Below are 17,065 nucleotides of genomic sequence, written 5' to 3'. Positions count from 1 at the left end.
CATGTGTAATTCTAGTTGCCGCTGGCGGGGGAAGGGGGCGCCGGGGAAGGGACAGTCTGTCCAAGCTTCAAGGAGTAAGTGTGTCCTAGGGGTATCTTCAAGGGGTAGCTGTGCATATGTGTATTGCTGATCCTGTTTACAATGCCAGTCTTCTCGCTGTTCACACTGTGTGTGCTGTTCGATGAACCCTGCGTAGGCAAGGCACGAGCTAAGAGGCTAGAAGAAAATTTGAGGATCCGTAGGAACTGCAGACGTATTTATTCTCTCCTGGCTGGCACAGCAGCCATAGCAGCAGACAGAACATCACCACACACAACCCTTCTGGGCTTTTCCAGGTGGAGCTGACGCAGGCGGACCGCATCAAGTAGCCCACAGCTCAGCGAGTACCTGGTGACGAGCATGCGCAGTGCTATAACTACTCTCACCTGTTACACATTGTTTGCAAAATGTGGGGCCAGAGAGCTTGAACACGCCATCTTTTCTAATTTGCTGTCTCCCCATAGTGTATGTGTGTGTGCGTACGTGCGCACCAAGCTCGATTTTCTGATCTGTCCTGGGTGACCGTAGATGGTGAATGAGCACGATCCTCCATTCTGCTGGGCCATTTTAAGAGCTCCAGACATATTCTGAATCTCACGGAAATCACCGAGTGAATGAAGCAGCACAGAACTGGGTTTCCTGGAAGCTGTGAGCACCAGGCGGCCCGGGAGCTGCTGATGCGTTGACAGAAGAAGAATGGCCGCAAGGAAGACCTGGAGCGTCAATCAGGGTAGTTCTTTGTTAACTGTCTGGAGTGTGGGATTCCCAAATAAAACCCTGATTCTGCTGCTAAAAAGCTTTCCCAAACCATGGGATTGGGGTCTAAACCCGACTTAGCAAGGGTGAAAGCTTTCCCACAAAGCAGGTGTGAGCCAGACTCTCCTTGCCAGTTGTTCAACTCTTGGCCAGAGAAAGCAGGCTGCACTTATCTTGGGGAGCAGATGGGAGTCAAGCCTTAGCTTCAAGACATCCTCCATTCTCTCTGATGAAGTGGAAGAGAACGCTCCTATCTTGACAACGGCCACCTGCTCAGCCAGCTGCTGGGCGAAGGAAAGTCACATGTTTCTCTCTGCACAGCCTTCCTGGTCATCTGAAGCCAGAGGGGAGCAGCCAGCAGGCACAACAGGAAGAGGTACAGGAGCCACTGAGAGGTACCCTGCTGCTTAAACTGGGTGGGAAAAGTCTGGTCTGTGAAGCAGGGAGGGATTGGTGCTTTGTCGTTTCTAGATGCAAAGTTCCTGGTTCTCAGAGAACAGCAGGAAGGTACTGGGTTGGCCGCCTGGAGTCCAGCCCCAGAGAGGCTGATTCAGTGTGTTCAGGGTGGGTTCTGGCATCTGGATGTTTGTTACCTGCTCCCTAGATTCTTTTGGTGGCACAGACAGTAAAGACTCTGCCTGCAATGCAGGAGACCTGGGTTTGATCCCTGGGTCAGGGGGATCCCCTGGAGAAGGAAATGGCTACCCACTCTAATGTTCTTGCCTGGAGAATCCTATGGACAGAGGAGCCTGGAGGGCTATGGTCCATAGGATCCTAAAGAGTCAGACATGACTGAGTGACTAACACTTTCATTTTTCACTTTCGGTTCAGTTCGGTCACTCAGTCGTGTCTGACTCTGCAACCCCATGGACTGTAGCATGTCAGGCTTCCCTGTCCTTCGCCATCTCCTGGAGCTTGCTTAAACTTGTGTCCATTGAGTCGGTGATGCCATCCAACCGTCTCATCCTCTGTCACCCCCTTCTCCTCCTGCTTTCAGTCTTTCCCAACATCAAGGTCTTTTTCACTTTAGATTCTTTTAATGCACAGCCAGGCTGAGGAATCTTTGCCACGTTAGGGCACATTGCTCTCACTTGAAGGTCGTTCACAGCAGGGGCCACTGTGGCCAGTTCTGGCCTCATGGAGGTGGGGGAGGGCAACCACGTGTGGTGCATCCTTTATCCCCCTGTGCCCGGGGGGCCAGCAGCACTTGTTCTTGCGATTCAGGGAAAAGGCCAGAGTTCTCTGAGAGGAGCGTCCTGTGACGGGGACAGAAGAGCTGGTTAAAGCCCAGATTGGGTGGAAATAGCTGCCAGTGACCTTGCCTGTGGCTCTTTCATGTCAATTTGAAATGTCCCAAGTTCTGAAGTTTCTCAGGGGAGTAATCAAGGCGGCCTGCTCTCCTTTCTTCTAGAAAGCATGTGTCATCCCTCCTCCCTGATGGGATGTTCAAGGACGCGTCTGCACTTGGTCCTGTTTCATCCTGGAGAAAATAGAAACGTAGACGAATGGAGGAAGGCTTGGCTCCGAGTGGGGGTGAGGCTCCAGGGTGTGAGGTGCTGGGGAGGGAGGAGGAGGGAGCAGAGGACTGTGACGAGAAAAGAAGGATGTGGAGAGAATGAAGTGGAGACAGAATGAAATGTGGGGAGAAGTGGGAAAGGACAGGCCAGGACGGGGTGTAAGGAATGGAGGAAGGGAGGCAAGCGGACTCGTGTCTCCTCCTGGATTCCACAGGCGCCAAAGCCGAGCAGGCTGTGCTCTTGGGTCCAGGTGGGATAATAACAGGGATGATACAGTCTGAGCGCACTTTGTGGCAGCTGGACTAGGAGTTTATATGCTTTATATAAAGCCCCCTATCCCTGTTCAGTTCTGATTATCTGTTGTTATGTAACCAGCCATTCCCCAGCCTGGTGATTTAAAACGACAGTCATTTTATGGTATCTCATGGTTTTGTGGGTCGGACATTCAGGCCAGGCTCAGCTGGGCAATTCTGCTTCGTGCCCATCCATTGAGGTCGTTCGGTTGTACTCAGCTGGTGGGTGGGCCAGTTTGGAGGGTGGCTTCTTCTCATGGCTGGTGTCTTGGCGGGAGCCGCTGTAAGCAGGGCTCAGTTGAGCAGTTGATTGGAAAACCTACAGATGGCCTCTCCAACCTGTTGCTCGGAACTGCTGTAGGAAGGACGAAGTGGCCGTGTTTCCTCCACCTGGCTCACCTTATATTCTCTTGTCTGGAGCAGTCATCACCGTCTACAGAGTGTATTGATACTTATTTATTAGGCTCGCTGCTTATTGTTAATCTATCCAAACCCAAATACAGGCTCCACGAGGGCAAGGATCTTTGTCTATTTTCTTCCCTGGTGTATTTCTTCCCTGATCACCTAGAATGGCATGTGGAACCTAGTAGGTGCTCAGTGAGTACTTCTTGTGTGGGGACTGAGTTCTATTTCATTTACTCTTCTCACTACCCTTTGAAAAAGCTACTATGATTATCCTCATCTTACAGAAGATAAATGGAGGCACAGAGAAGGGAAGTCACTTGTTCACAGACACACAGCTGGTGAGGGGCAGAGCCAGGGCTGGATCCTAGGTCTTTCTGATGTACTCTTGTTGATCAGCGACTCAGTCAGTGCCAGCATGTAAGAGGGCAAGTGAAGATTAGTGATCTGGTCTTCCCTTGCTTCTCAGGCCACAGAAGTGACTGGCTGGGTGTCTGTAGTTCCCCCTTGAAATGGTTTTCCTTATGATTAACTTTGCCTTCTTTTTACCAGGAAGACCTGCAGGATGATGGCTGTGGAGTTGAGCTGTGTCCTTTTTCAGCACTGGCCCTGAAATCAACATAGGGCCCTTGGATGTGAGAGACGGTCCTAGTTTGCTTGTGAAATCATGCCCAGCTGAGCTGTGATGAGTGGTAGCCATCTGCATTCCTGTTGAGTGATTCTGTGTAAAACTCTCCTGGCTGTATGTAGATGTGACACATGGGCTTTGTGTTTATTAAGACGGTGGCACAACCCAAGGGGCAGTGTCGCTGAGGCCCCCCCCAGCAGGCAGAGCCTGGCGTCCACAATCTCTCCTCCCAGATGTCAGGCATCCTGGGCTTTATGTTGATTTCAGGGCCAGTGCCAAGAGAAGCCACAGCTCGCCTCCACAGCCATCGTCCTGCAGGTCTTCCCGGTAAAAAGAAGGCAAAGTTAATGCATAAGGAAAACCATTTCAAGGGAAAGCCACGGACCCCCACCCAGTCAGTCCTTGGCCTGAGAATCACGGTAAGACCAGTTCACTATTCTTTGCGAATAGCCCTCTTCCATCCTGGCATCTCTAGGGAAGCCAGTCTCCCTATTTGCTCTTTGATTTTGTCATCTCTGGAACGATTCAGTGGAATGACATCACGCGACCTTGTCAAATCTGATGAAACCCTTTCTTGTCTAAGTGTGAATATGTTGGTGCATGTGATCTCCTCCAGGCTAGAGGAGGAGGCTCTCTGGCACTTAGAGATGCTCTGTGGCTTGTGGGACTTTTTTCCTTTGTCCTGGCTCTGAGAAGCCCTTCCTTCACTGTCCCCTTTGCTATGACGCAGCCCTGTGTCGGGGCTGACGTGATTGCTAACTGGGGTCCTGGCCCCCTGTGGGGAGAGGTTTGCAGGGTGATTCCAGGTGGATGATGGAAGCCCCAGTCTAGGAGGGCTGTGTTTACAGATGGGGGAGCTCCTAAGGCCAGTATGAGGTGGCAGAGAGATGTCCCTAAGTGGGATGGGTTCCAGTAGTCTCATGACTGGTGGTGACATTAGGAGCCAGGAAAAAGCTAATCAGCAAATCAGAGATGAGGACAGATCTGAAGCCCAAGGCTGGGGCCATTCATTCATCCTTGGGCTTGTTCTTCCAGCACCGTTTACAGAGGGCCGGCTGGGTGGTCAGTAATGTGCTAGGTGCTGAGTGTAAAGGTCAACCAAACAGTCCTGTTCTCACCCGCATGGAGTGTGCAGTCTGTCCGGGGAGGCTACAGGTGAACAAGTGGACTACAAGCTTGCAGATGTGGTGGGTGTGAGAGAGAAGGAGGGGGGCTGTATATGGGGGATGGGGGTGCTTTCTGAGGCGACCCCGGGGAAAATACAGCTAAGTTTGAAGAAGAGTGGTGGGAACAGTGTTCTAGCCAGTGGGAGGGGTGTTTGAGAAGGTGATAGGAGTTTGACATGTTTCTGGAATTGAGCAAAGGCTTGTGGGGGAGGCAGGTGTTGTCGAGAAGCGTGGTGGTGGGGCCTCTGGCACAGACATGCCTCAGTAGGATTTTATGGGCTCAGCAGCCACTGCTGCAACTTGTATCCCAATAACTTAACTGTGCTATGCAGCTTCTGATTCTCTGTGGAGAAAACAGGGCAATATCTACCTTTCTGTACTTCTGGATGCCTCTTCCAGGAAGCCCCTCTAGATTCCCCACCAGAATTAGCTCCTCTAGGTTTCTGGACGGTTCCTGCACACACAGCACCATTAACTTTCGTGTGGGCTACACATCAACTCCCATACAAGACTTTGTCCTTAAAGACAGGCTCGGTTTTCTTCATCTTTGTGTCCCTAGTGCCCAGAATAGAGCCAGGCACACTGTATCAAACCAGTCAATCCTAAAGGAAATCAACCCTGAATATTCACTGGAAGGACTAATGCTGAGGCTCTAATATTTTGGCTCCTGATGTGAGGAGCCAACTCATTAGAAAAGACCCTGATGCTGGGAAAGATTAAAGGCAGGAAGAAAAGGGGGCAACAGAAGATGAGATGGTGGGAGGGCATCACTGACTCAGTGGACATGAGTTTAAGCAAGCTCCAGGATGTGGGGAAGGACAAGGAAGCCTGGAGTGCTTCAGTCCATGGGGTTTCAAACAGTGATTGAACAACACCACAGTGTATGAGCACGGTAAACCATTGGCAAGTGGAAGATGACCCGGGCTCTACCTCTGTGTCACAAAGCCTAGCAGCCTTGGATGGCCACTTTATGATTGCAGACGCTGGGGCTCGGGATTCCAGACAGGACCTGGTGAGGATGGCTTGTGTCTGCTTCCTGACATTGGAGGCCTTAACTTCTCCCATTTTTCTGGGAGGAAGGAGAATCCAGTCTGGGGAAGACTCCATGGCTGGAGGCTGGATCACCGGGAGGACCTGCCCTTCCCACGTGGTGGCTGGATCTGGGCGGGGCTACCGACCAGGACTATGCACACCCTCTCCGTGTGGCCTGGCGGTAGGTAAAGGCTCAGGCCCTCAGAATCAAGGGCTCCTGCATATAAGATGGACGCTGCATTGGCTTTTCTGAACCAACCTTGAAATCACCCACTGTCTCTTCCACCATGTACTCTTGGCTGTGAGTGACAAGCCCACATGTAGACCCAGCTGTGTCTCAACTCTGTGCTGTGCACGGCCGTCCCTCCCCTCTCTTCCTGAGGTGAACTAGTGGCCGTCCTCCTCCACCAGGTCAGCAGGAGGAGAGCTGGGGTCCCTGAGGTGCTTGTGGGCACAAAAGGACAGGTACCCTCAGGGCTCCATCTGCTCTCAGGTGGGGACACAGAGTCCTTGGGACCAATGATGTGCTGTAGACAAGCAGAGCGGGGCTGAAACATGGGTTTCTCCACCTTCTCCATCTTCTGTACCTTCCATAGCCCCTGCCCAGAGCTGAGATGGGGCCGAAGAGACCAGCCACTGACAGACCTGACCTCCTGAAGTTTCATCACAATGGCCATACCCATTACACTGCTGGGCAAACTGAGGAGCAGAAGGAGCAAGATAAAACGTATCTTAGGACCAGACAAAGGAAGTTTTGGGGTGAAAATTCTCTTTCTACCTCCCTCTCACCTCTGTGGGCATCACTTCTACTAGGAGTGGAGAATCAGTCCCCTTCAGAATCTTCTCTTCACGAATTTTACCACCCCCATGGCTTTCCAAACCCTGAGTTTGTGGCCTTTTGGGGGCTGTCAGGTCTTTTAACTTTATGAACAAAAAGGACTTCCCTGGTGGTCTAGTGATTAAGACTCCACACTTCCACTTGGGGGTTGAGAGGTATGGGTTCAATCACTGGTTTGGGAAGTTTCACATGCTGCAGCCCATGTAGCCATCAATCAATCTGTGAAAAAAAAATTACAAACAAAAAGTTGAGGGACTGCCCCCAAAAGAGATGATTTGCTTTGTTTGGCAGTTTGGACAGCAACATCTGACCTTTGTGTTGTCATCACCCACTGCAGACAGCGCAGAGGCAGCTCTGGGCAAGGAGATCAAACCAGTCCATCATAAATGAAATCAGTCCTAAATATTCATTGGAAGGACTGATGCTGAAGCTGAAGCTCCAATACTTTGCCCACCTGATGGGAAGAACTGACTCATTAGAAAAGACCCTGATGCTGGGAAAGATTGAAGGCAAGAGAAGAAGGGGATGACAGAGGATGAGGTGGTTGGATGGCATCACCGACTCAATGGACATGAGTTTGAGTAAGCTCTGGGAGTTGGTGAAGGACAGGGAAACCTGGCGTGCTGCAGTCCATGGGGTCACAAAGAATCGGACACAACTGAGTGACTGAACAACAACAACAAGCTCTGGCACTTCTCCCAGGAAGAGACAGGGTCACCATCTTTCTAGAACTTCCCATGGGCCTTCGGTCTTTAGGTGGTGTCGTGGCACAGCCTGCAGGGGACTGAGGAGCAGGACTGCCCATCCTGATGGTGCTGGGAATTCACATAAAGAGGTTGGAAGGCACGCTCTCCTGCCCCTCAGCGTCCAGGTCTGGGGGAGTGACCTGTGGCTCTGGGTCTTGGAGCTCTGTCCTGCCTGCCGATGGCCTGCTCAGCGAACAAGAGAGAGGCTGGGGAGAACACATGAGAGCTGGCAGCCTTCCCATCCTCGCCACCGACTAATTGCTGTGACTTGTCAGGAGATGGCACGGAACAGACCTGGGGAAATGGATGGCCTCCGCACTGAGGTCTCCACTCCCCTGGGGCCTGACTCCATGTCCTTGCTTCTCCTTCCTTGGAAGGAAAGAGTGGGTACAGGTCCTAAAGCAAGACCACCTGAAACCCCCTTGCTCAGCTGGGGAGAGCTGGTGGCCTCCGAGCTGGTAGAACTAAAGGGATGCCCAGGATAATGCAGAAAAAGCCACTCCTCTCAGGATCCTTAATTTAATCACTCCATTTGCCATGGGAGGTCGTGTCTGCAGATTCCAGGGGTTAGGGGTTGGTCGTTCTTTTTGGGGCCACCATTCAGCTCGCAACAGATGGAAATCATAAAAGATGTGCCTTGCTCACTGCGCAAAACTAGTTGGCAAGGTCCAAGGACATTTGCAATAAAATGTGTGTTGAAACCAAACAATTCCCTTCAAACTTTTCTTCTTAGTGACTTCTAGAAGAATGCTAGAGGCAATGTAAAAGTGAGTTTTTGTCCTGACAGTCAGGATGCATGGCCAGCCACCTCTGAATATGGGCTGGAGTGGGAGAAATGTGTTCTGGCTGCCGTCCCTGGGGTCTTACCAACCTGGTGGCTTCTGTTGGTGTCACAGCCATGTTCTGATAGCAGCTGCGTGAACTTATGAGTGTTTTGCTGAAAAATTAAGACAAGGCTAAAACAATGTGAGGCTTGTAGCTCTCTTGCAGTTTTGCAAGCTCAGCAAAGATAACTGGATTTGATGTGTGTGCAGAATACTGTTCGCTCTGCAGCAGGGAGGGAACATAGGGATGTTTGAGCTCACGGTATCTTTTCATCAGGAGAATCCAGTGTCTACATTAATGGCAGAGATGAAGGGGGGTCAGGCAGGGGACTGCTGAAGGCTGTAGGGGGAGAGGTCAAGAGAGGGGATACTGAAGATGATCAGGGGCTTCCTGGTTCCAACTGGAGTCACCTGGAGAGTTTGAAGTCCTGACCCCCTGGGCCCTATCCCAGAGCTTCTGATGTAATCCTGGGTGTGGTCTGGGCAGAGGAGGTATTTTACAGCTACCTGGATGATTCTAGTGTGTTCTGGTCCATGTTCAACATCCCTGAATGTTCAAGGCTCTGGTTAGGGCTAAGTTATAGCTGCTCCAGGTGTGGTGGACATGATGGTCTCAGGGTAATCCTGAGACTATGGCCCTGTGCTGTTTCTTAACTCACTGGCATGGGGGTGGGCAGAGGGTCAGTGACCTGGACTGGATGAAGCCTGGGGCTGGGCTTTGTCCTCCCAGTCTGCCCACATGGCTCACATGATGTCTGGGAGAGTTGGACCTTGGCCTAATGGAGGGGTCCACATGGGCCTTCGGCACCCACTGAAGCCACACGCCAGGCAAGAGGGGTCCTTGGGTGGGAGGGCTGTGTCCTGTGAAGCAGCAAAGCTGGTGGGGCCGTTCACCAGGCCTGAAAGCGGCTGGGCTTGAATCAGCCTCAAGACCTGGCAGCCGTGGGGGCCTCACTGGCTCCCTGTGACTCAGTCTCCTTGACTGTGACACAGACACCCCACAAGCACACATGTTGTTGTGAAGACTAAAGGAACCAGCACGTGGAGAGAATTCATCTCAGCAATGGGCAAAGGGCTGCATAAATAGCATTTTGTTCATGACAAGGACTTCTTGAGCTTAGGAACCTCCCTGGAGACAGAGAATTCTGGTCTGAGGGCAGGTGTGGACTTTGGGTGTCAAGAGGGTGTGTCCCTTCCTGGCACATGTACACACACACACACTCTCTCTCTCTCTTTCTCACCCTGCAGGGAAGGACAATGGTGGCCATTGGTGCTCAGGCTCTGAGCTTCTCCACACGCTCCTGAAACCCCATGCAGAGGTTGGGGTCCAATAGCAGGGCATGCTTGAGCAGGCCACCCAGGTAGGGCAGCCCCTCTGTGCACCAGCCAGCCTCTGCAGGGCCAGGTAGACACAGGGAAGTCTCCTCATGTGTTCCTCCAAGTCCGCTGGGGCCTTTCTGGGCTCCTGAGATGCAGGCAGATCTGATGGTCTGCAGTGAGGAGGACCTGGTTTCTCAGCTGGTAAAGAGTCCACCTACAATGCAGGAGACCCCGGGTTTGATTTCTGGGTCAAGAAGATCCCCTGGACAGGGGATAGGCTACCCAATCCAGTATTCTTGGGCTTTGCTGGTGTCTCAGACGGTAAGAATCTGCCTTCAATGCAGGAGACCTGGGCTTGATCCCTGGGTTGGGAAGATCCCCGGAGGAGGGCATGACAACCCACTCCAGTATTCTCACCTGGAGAATCCCCATGGACAGAGGAGCCTGGTGGGCTACAGTTCGTGGGGTCACAAAGAGTTGGACATGGCTGAGCGACTAAGCACAGCACAGTGGGGAGGACATGAAACCTGTGGGAACCCAAAACTGCAGGGAACAGGGCTGCAGCCCAGAAGCAGGCAGGATGGGCACCTCAGTGGACCCCAGGCTGGGTAGGTACAACCACAGTCCACAGAGCTTCTGCCCACTCCTGGATGCCCGTGTGCCCACCTCCTCATCTCTCTGCCACCAGGTTTATCTGAGCTTTCCAGGGAAAAGGAAGGTGAGGGAGAAAGAATAAACCTGCCATGACTGAGTTGATCCTGGTATTTGAGGTAGACTAAGCTTCCTCACCCGCATTGGGAGGAGTGGGGTCCGATCTTGTGACTACCTGACAAGACTGTGCTGGTGCCCGTGTTCTGGATCTGAAGTTTCACACACACCGCATCTGAGCCTCTGCAGGTCTCTGGGAACTCATCACCTGCTAGGCATCTCCACTTTCCAGGGTTTCTGCAAACTCCACCCAAAGGGTAGAGAGCGGAGTGTTACAAAGGTGAGAGGTCATCTGGGGAAGAGTATTCCTTGGGTATCACTGTGTCACGGATGCACATGGAGGGGGTAATCCTGAGAGGACAGCCCCGTGCTGTTCCTAACTCAGTCACTGCCATACAAACTCCCAGACATCATCTCCGGTTGAAAAATCTCCTGGGCAAATCACATTGGCTAACTCTTCTGATTGTAGGGCTTTTTTTTTGGTAAGCCCATAGACATTGCCCTGGGAAGTTATCCCAACCTAAGCCTGTCAAAATGTTAAACTATTGTGTTTCAGAATGCATCTTTACTTTCACAAAGGAGGGCGGCTATTGGCAGCTTTTCTGTGTGAGGTTTGGCCACTTGAGGAGCAGCATTTCAGCCAGTAGGTCCTCCGCCCCAGACACTGGCCCCGCCTCCAGGATATTTACTTTATAATTATTATAAAGTAATTATCCCTCAATTAGGGGCTTCCCTGGTGGCTCAGACAGTAAAGAATCTTCCTGCAATGCGGGAGGCTCCAGTTTGAACTCTAGGTCTGGAAGATCCCCTGGAGAAGGAAATGGCAACCCACTCTGGTACTCTTGCCTAGAGAATTCCATGGACAGAGGAGCCTGGTGGGCTACAGTCCATGGGGTCACAAAGAGCTGGACATGACTGAGTGACACACAAATTTTTTTTAAGTGATTTCAAGTGTGAAGAACCAAAAATGCGTCTTGCAAAATGCAAATACTCCAGTCATTCCTGCCCCTGTGGTTTTGAATTTCTGTCCTACAAATAAAATGGAGACTATCTCAAAAAGAAAAAAAAAAAACTCCTTGTCTATTCACCATGCATGGGACCTGGGGCAGGTGATTCAATTAGTTGGATTTATGAGTAGAGGGTGCTCATGGTTCCTAACTGGAGGCTCGGTCTGAATGGGGGCTGCCGGGCTGTACACTCTGACCACCCCACCAATCGCCTGCCTTCTACACACTTGTTTCTTCAAGAGGAGGAGCCTGTGCCCCTGGGTCTGAGGTTGAGTGAAATCACACATGTGTTAGGTGATTTTATACCATCTTTGTTTTAAGAATATCAAACACCGACAATGACCACTGGACTCTGATTATATCCATGGTGGATGCCAGGACATGACCCAGTCTCCCTCCAGGAAGGACTTGCTTTCATTTCCAGGGAGTGCAGTCAGTGGGTGACTCTCAGCTATCAGCTCCTCCTGGGTCACACCCCTAGAGATGACCTATGTCCGGGGTCCAGTGACTGAGTGAGGTGGGGAGTGGACCTGGGGCAGCTCCCTGTGGGTAAGGCCTGCCTCGCAGGTGACATTTCTTCTATCCAGTCCTACTTCTTCCGCCTGCCTTTCACGGTACTGACCCCTCATATGGTTGGTGGTTTAGTCACTCAGTCGTGTCTGACTCTTTTGACCCCGTAGACTGCAGCCCACCAGCCTTCTCTGTCCATGGGATTCTCCAGGCAAGAACACTGGAGCAGGTTGCCATTTTTTTCTTCAAGAGATCTTCCCCACTCAGGATCAAACCCATGTCTTGTTATAAGCAGATTGCCTGTCTATCACAGTTTCCTCTGTAAAAAAATGTGTGAAAGTGTCTGCCAGGGGAAGCTGGTCCCATGTGCCCAGGAGTGACTAAATATCATGAGGTGGGTGGCAGGGTGAGTGAGGGATGCGGAGTTAGGAGCCAGGTCAGTTTTCTGTGCTTCTCCTCTGTCTCAGCAGAGAAGAGATATGCTGGAAGGCAGGTCCACGCCCTCTCCTCTGTGGCCTGGCACTTCCCCACATGTATCTGTTAGCTACTGCTGAGTAACAAACCACCCAAAACTCAGTCTTTGGGCCAGTTCTCAGGGGGCTGGCAGGGTCCTGGTGGAGGGTTTCTCATGGGGCGGGTGTCTGGGGTCACAGTGGCTGAGGAGCTCTTGTTGTGGCTCACTTTCTGCCTCCCTTTCACTCTGTGTGTTACACACCTGAGGACAAGAGGAGCCTTCCTTCTGTTCTCGCCCTGAGATGCTGCAGGCACCAGAGAGAGAACCATGAACCACATTGGGTCCCTTCCTACCTGGAACTCGGTTAAGGATGCAGCTGGAGTCATGGCCCCAACTTCCCTCCAACTCCTGGTCATGTGATCTTACTGGATGCTGTCCAGCCACGTACCCTGCATCCTGTCCATCACATAGCCTGCCACATGGCTGCTTGGTAGCACATTATATAAATCCTATTAGGTACACCTGTGTGTATCTGTGTACCTCTTCCTCAAAAGTCTCCTTTGCTGGCCTTGGGGCTGTTAGGTGAATTCTCCTAACTTCCCTTTCTCTCCTGGGTCCTTTTTATTTTTTTGTAATTTTATTTTGCTTTTATGTATTGATTAAAATTTTTTTAGTTTTAATTTTTAAGTTAACATACAGTAAATGAACTCTTGGGAACATAGAATTTGACTTTTGGGGCATGTCATTTTATGAATTTTAACATGTCTATAGATTCCTATAACTACTGCCATGATAAGGATAAAAAATAGTTCCATCACCCCCTAAAACTCCCTCATGCTACCATGTTATAGTCTTGTCCTTCTTCACTGAACCCCTGGCAACTGCTGATCTGTTCTTCATCACTAACTTTGCATTTCTTGAGACCGTCAAAAAAAAAATGGAATCTTACATTACATAACTTTTTAAGACTGGCTTCTTTTATTCAACATTAATGGCCCTGAGATCCAACCAAGTTGATGCGAGAATCAGTAGTTTATTATTATTATTATTACTGATGAGTAGAGGAGCCTGGGAGGCTACAGTCCATCGGGTCGCTGAGGGTCAGACACGATTGAGCGACTTCACTTTCACTTTTCACTTTCATGCATTGGAGAAGGAAATGGCAACCCACTCTAATGTTCTTGCCTGGAGAATCCCAGGGACGGGGGAGTCTGGTGGGCTGCCATCTATGGGGTCGCACAGAGTCAGACACGACTGAAGCGACTTCACAGCAGCGGCAGCAGCAGGGTTCCATTGTATAAATATACCAGTTTGTTTATCTACTCACCCACTGAATTGAATTGCTTACAGTTTGGGGGATTATGAATCGGACTGCTCTAAACATTTGTGTACAGCTTTTTAGTGAACATAAATGTTCATTTCTCTAGGGTAAATACTAAGAGATGTGTCATGTTTAACTGGGTACATGCTTAGCTTCATAAGAAACTGCTAATCTGTTTCCCAGAGTGACTGAACTATTCTGTATTTCTCCTTGTAATCATGGTGCAGATTCTTGCTGGCATTTGATATCATCAGCTTTATTGAGGTGTAACTCACATACCATACAATTCACCATTCAAAGCGAACAGATGAGTTTTATTATATTTGCAGATACTTGCAACCATCATCACAGTTAGTTTTAGAACATTTTTCTTCACCTCAGAAATAAATCTTGGGGTCTTCCCAAGTGGTCCAGGGGTTAAGACTCCCACCTTTCAGTGCAGAGGGTGAGGGTTCAATCCCTGGTCAGGGAACCAAGGTGCCACATGCTGTGAAGTGAGAACAAAAATTTAGAAAAAAAAAATAAAAATAAATCTTGTATCCATGAACTCTTAATCTATGACCTCCCATTCCCTTCACTTCCTCCCTTTCACCCCCAGCCTAAGCACCACCAATCTACTATATATTTCCATAGATTTGCCTATTATGGACATTTCCTATAAATGGAATAGAAAATGTGACATTTTCTTTCATTTAGCACACAGTTTTCAAGGTTCATTCATGTTGCAGAATGTGTCAATACTTCATTCTGTTGTCAATATTTCATTGTATTTTACAGCCAAATTATATCCCATGGTATAGAAATACTATGTTTTGTCTATCTCGTCCTTGATTGATTAACAGCAGTTCTGTTCAGTTCAGTCGCTCAGTCGTATCCAACTCTTTGCCACCCCATGGGCTGCAGCACGCCAGGCGTCCCTGTCCATCACCAACTCCTGGAGCCTACTCAAACTCATGTCCATCACATCAGTGATGCCATCCAACCATCTCATCTTGTCGTCCCCTTCTCCTCCCACCTTTAATCCTTCCCAGCATCAGGATCTTTTCCAATGAGTCAGTTCTTCACATCAAGTGGCCAAAGTATTGGAGCTTCAGCTTCAGCATCAATCCTTTCAATGAATATTCAGGACTGATTTCCTTTAGGATGGACTGGTTGGATCTCCTTGCAGTCCAAAGGACTTACAAGAGTCTTCTCCAGTGCCACAGTTCAAAAGCATCAGTTCTTCGGTGCTCAGCTTTCTTTATAGTCCAACTCTCACATCCATACATGACTACTGGAAAAACCATAGCATTGTCTAGATGGATCTTTGTTGGTAAAGTAATGTCTCTGCTTTTTAATATGCTGTCTAAGTTGGTCATAGCTTTTCTTCCAAGGAGTAAGCGTCTTTTAATTTCATGGCTACAGTCACCATCTGCAGTGATTTTGGAGCCCAAGAAAATAAAGTCTGTCACTGTTTCCACTGTTTCCCCATCTATTTGCCATGAAGTGATGGGACTGGATGCCATGATCTTAGTTTTCTGAATGTTGAGCTTTAAGCCAACTTTTTCATTCTTCTCTTTCACTTTCATTAAGAGGCTCTTTAGTTCTTCACTTTCTGCCATAAGGGTGGTGTCATCTGCATATCTGAGGTTATTGATATTTCTCCTGGCAATCTTGATTCCAGCTTGTGCTTCCTCCAGCCAGGCATTTGGCATGACGTACTCTGCATATAAGTTAAATAAGCAGGGTGACAATACACAGCCTTGATGTACTCCTTTTTCTATTTGGAACCAGTCTGTTGTTCCATGTCTAGTTCTAACAGTTGCTTCCTGACCTGCATACAGATTTCTCAGGAGGCAGGTCAGGTGGTCTGGTATTCCCATCTCTTTCAGAATTTTCCAGTTTGTTGTGATCCACACAGTCAAAGGCTTTGGCATAGTCAATAAAGCAGAAATAGATGTTTTTCTGGAACTCTCTTGCTTTTTCAATGATCCAACGGATGTTGGCAATTTGATCTCTGGCTCCTCTGCCTTTTCTAAATCCAGCTTGAACATCTGGAAGTTCACAGTTCATATACTGTTGTGGCCTGGCTTGGAGAATTTTAAGCATTACTTTGCTCGCGTGTGAAATGAGTGCAATTGTGCAGTAGTTTGAGCATTCTTTGGCATTGCCTTTCTTTGGGATTGGAATGAAAACTGACCTTTTCCAGTCCTGGGGCCGCTGCTGAGTTTTCCAGATTTGCTGGCATATTGAGTACAGCACTTTCACAGCATCATCTTTTAGGATTTGAGATAGCTCAACTGGAATTCCATCACCTCCACCATCTTTGTTCGTAGTGATGCTTCCTAAGGCCCATTTGACTTCACATTCCAGGATGTCTGGCTCTAGGTGAGTGATCACACCATCATGATTATCTGGTATGAAGATCTTTTTTGTATGGTTCTTTTGTGTATTCTTGCCACCTCTTCTTAATATCTTCTGCTTCTGTTAGGTCCATACCATTTCTGTCCTTTATTGTGCTCATCTTTGCATGAAATATTCCCTTGGTATCTCTAATTTTCTTGAAGAGATCTCTGCTGCTGCTGCTGCTAAGTCGCTTCAGTCATGTCCGACTCTGTGCGACCCTATAGATGGCAGCCCACCAGGCTCCCCCTTCCCTGGGATTCTCCAGGCAAGAACACTGGAGTGGGTTGCCATTTCCTTCTCCAATGCATGAAAGTGAAAAGTGAAAGTGAAGTTGCTCAGTCGTGTCTGTCTCTTAGCGACCACATGGACTGCAGCCCACCAGGATCCTCTCTCCATGGGATTTTCCAGGCAAGAGTACTGGAGTGCGGTGTCATTGCCTTCTCCAAAAGAGATCTCTAGCCTTTCCCATTCTATTGTTTACCTCTATTTCTTTGCACTGATCATTGAGGAAGGCTTTCTTATCTCTTCTTGCTATTCTTTGGAACTCTGCATTCAAATGGGAATATCTTTCCTTTTCTCTTTTTCTTTTTGCTTCTCTTCTTTTCACAGCTATTTGTAAGGCCTCCTCAGACAGCCGTTATGCTTTTTTGCATTTCTTTTTCTTGGAGATTGTCTTGATTCCTGTCTCCTGTACAATGTCATGAACCTCCATCCATAGTTCTTCAAGCACTCTGTCTATCAGATCTAATCCCTTGAATCTATTTGTCACTTCCACTATATAATCATAAGGGGTTTGATTTAGGTCTTACCTGAATAGTTCAGTGGCTTTCCCTACTTTATTTAATTTAAGTCTGAATTTGGCAATAAGAAGTTCATGATCTGAACCACAGTCAGCTCCTGGTCTTGTTTTTGCTGACGGGTATAGAACTTCTCCATCTTTGACTGCAAAGAATATAATCAATCTGATTTCAGTATTGACTATCTGGTGATGTCCATGTGGAGAGTCTTCTCTTGTGTTGTTGGAAGAGGGTGTTTGCTATGACTAGTGCGTTCTCTTGGCAAAACTCTGTTAGCCTTTGCCCTGCTTTGTTTTCTACTCCAAGGCCAAATCTGCCTGTT

General features: G+C 49.1%; 1 long non-coding RNA gene across 3 annotated transcripts in view; it reads left to right on the top strand.

Moving 5' to 3' along the window:
- The first annotated feature begins 972 nt into the window (after positions 1–972).
- LOC147360882 (uncharacterized) overlaps positions 973–17,065 on the top strand; it is an 83,342-nt gene continuing 67,249 nt past the window's right edge. For 2 of the 3 annotated variants that reach the window (XR_015139453.1, XR_015139454.1), the window contains exon 1: positions 997–1,190. This is a non-coding gene — a long non-coding RNA (uncharacterized LOC147360882). Of the gene's footprint in view, positions 1,191–17,065 lie in introns of all 3 variants that reach the window. The other variant, XR_015139455.1, reaches the window with a different exon arrangement.

This window comes from Bos grunniens, chromosome 13 (assembly GCF_055505025.1).
Source record: "Bos grunniens cultivar Pamir isolate PY7600 chromosome 13, Bosgru_T2T1.0, whole genome shotgun sequence".
Taxonomy (NCBI): Eukaryota; Metazoa; Chordata; class Mammalia; order Artiodactyla; family Bovidae; genus Bos; species Bos grunniens.
Note: the sequence above shows the minus strand (reverse complement) of the source record. Positions and strands in the feature narration are given on the sequence as shown.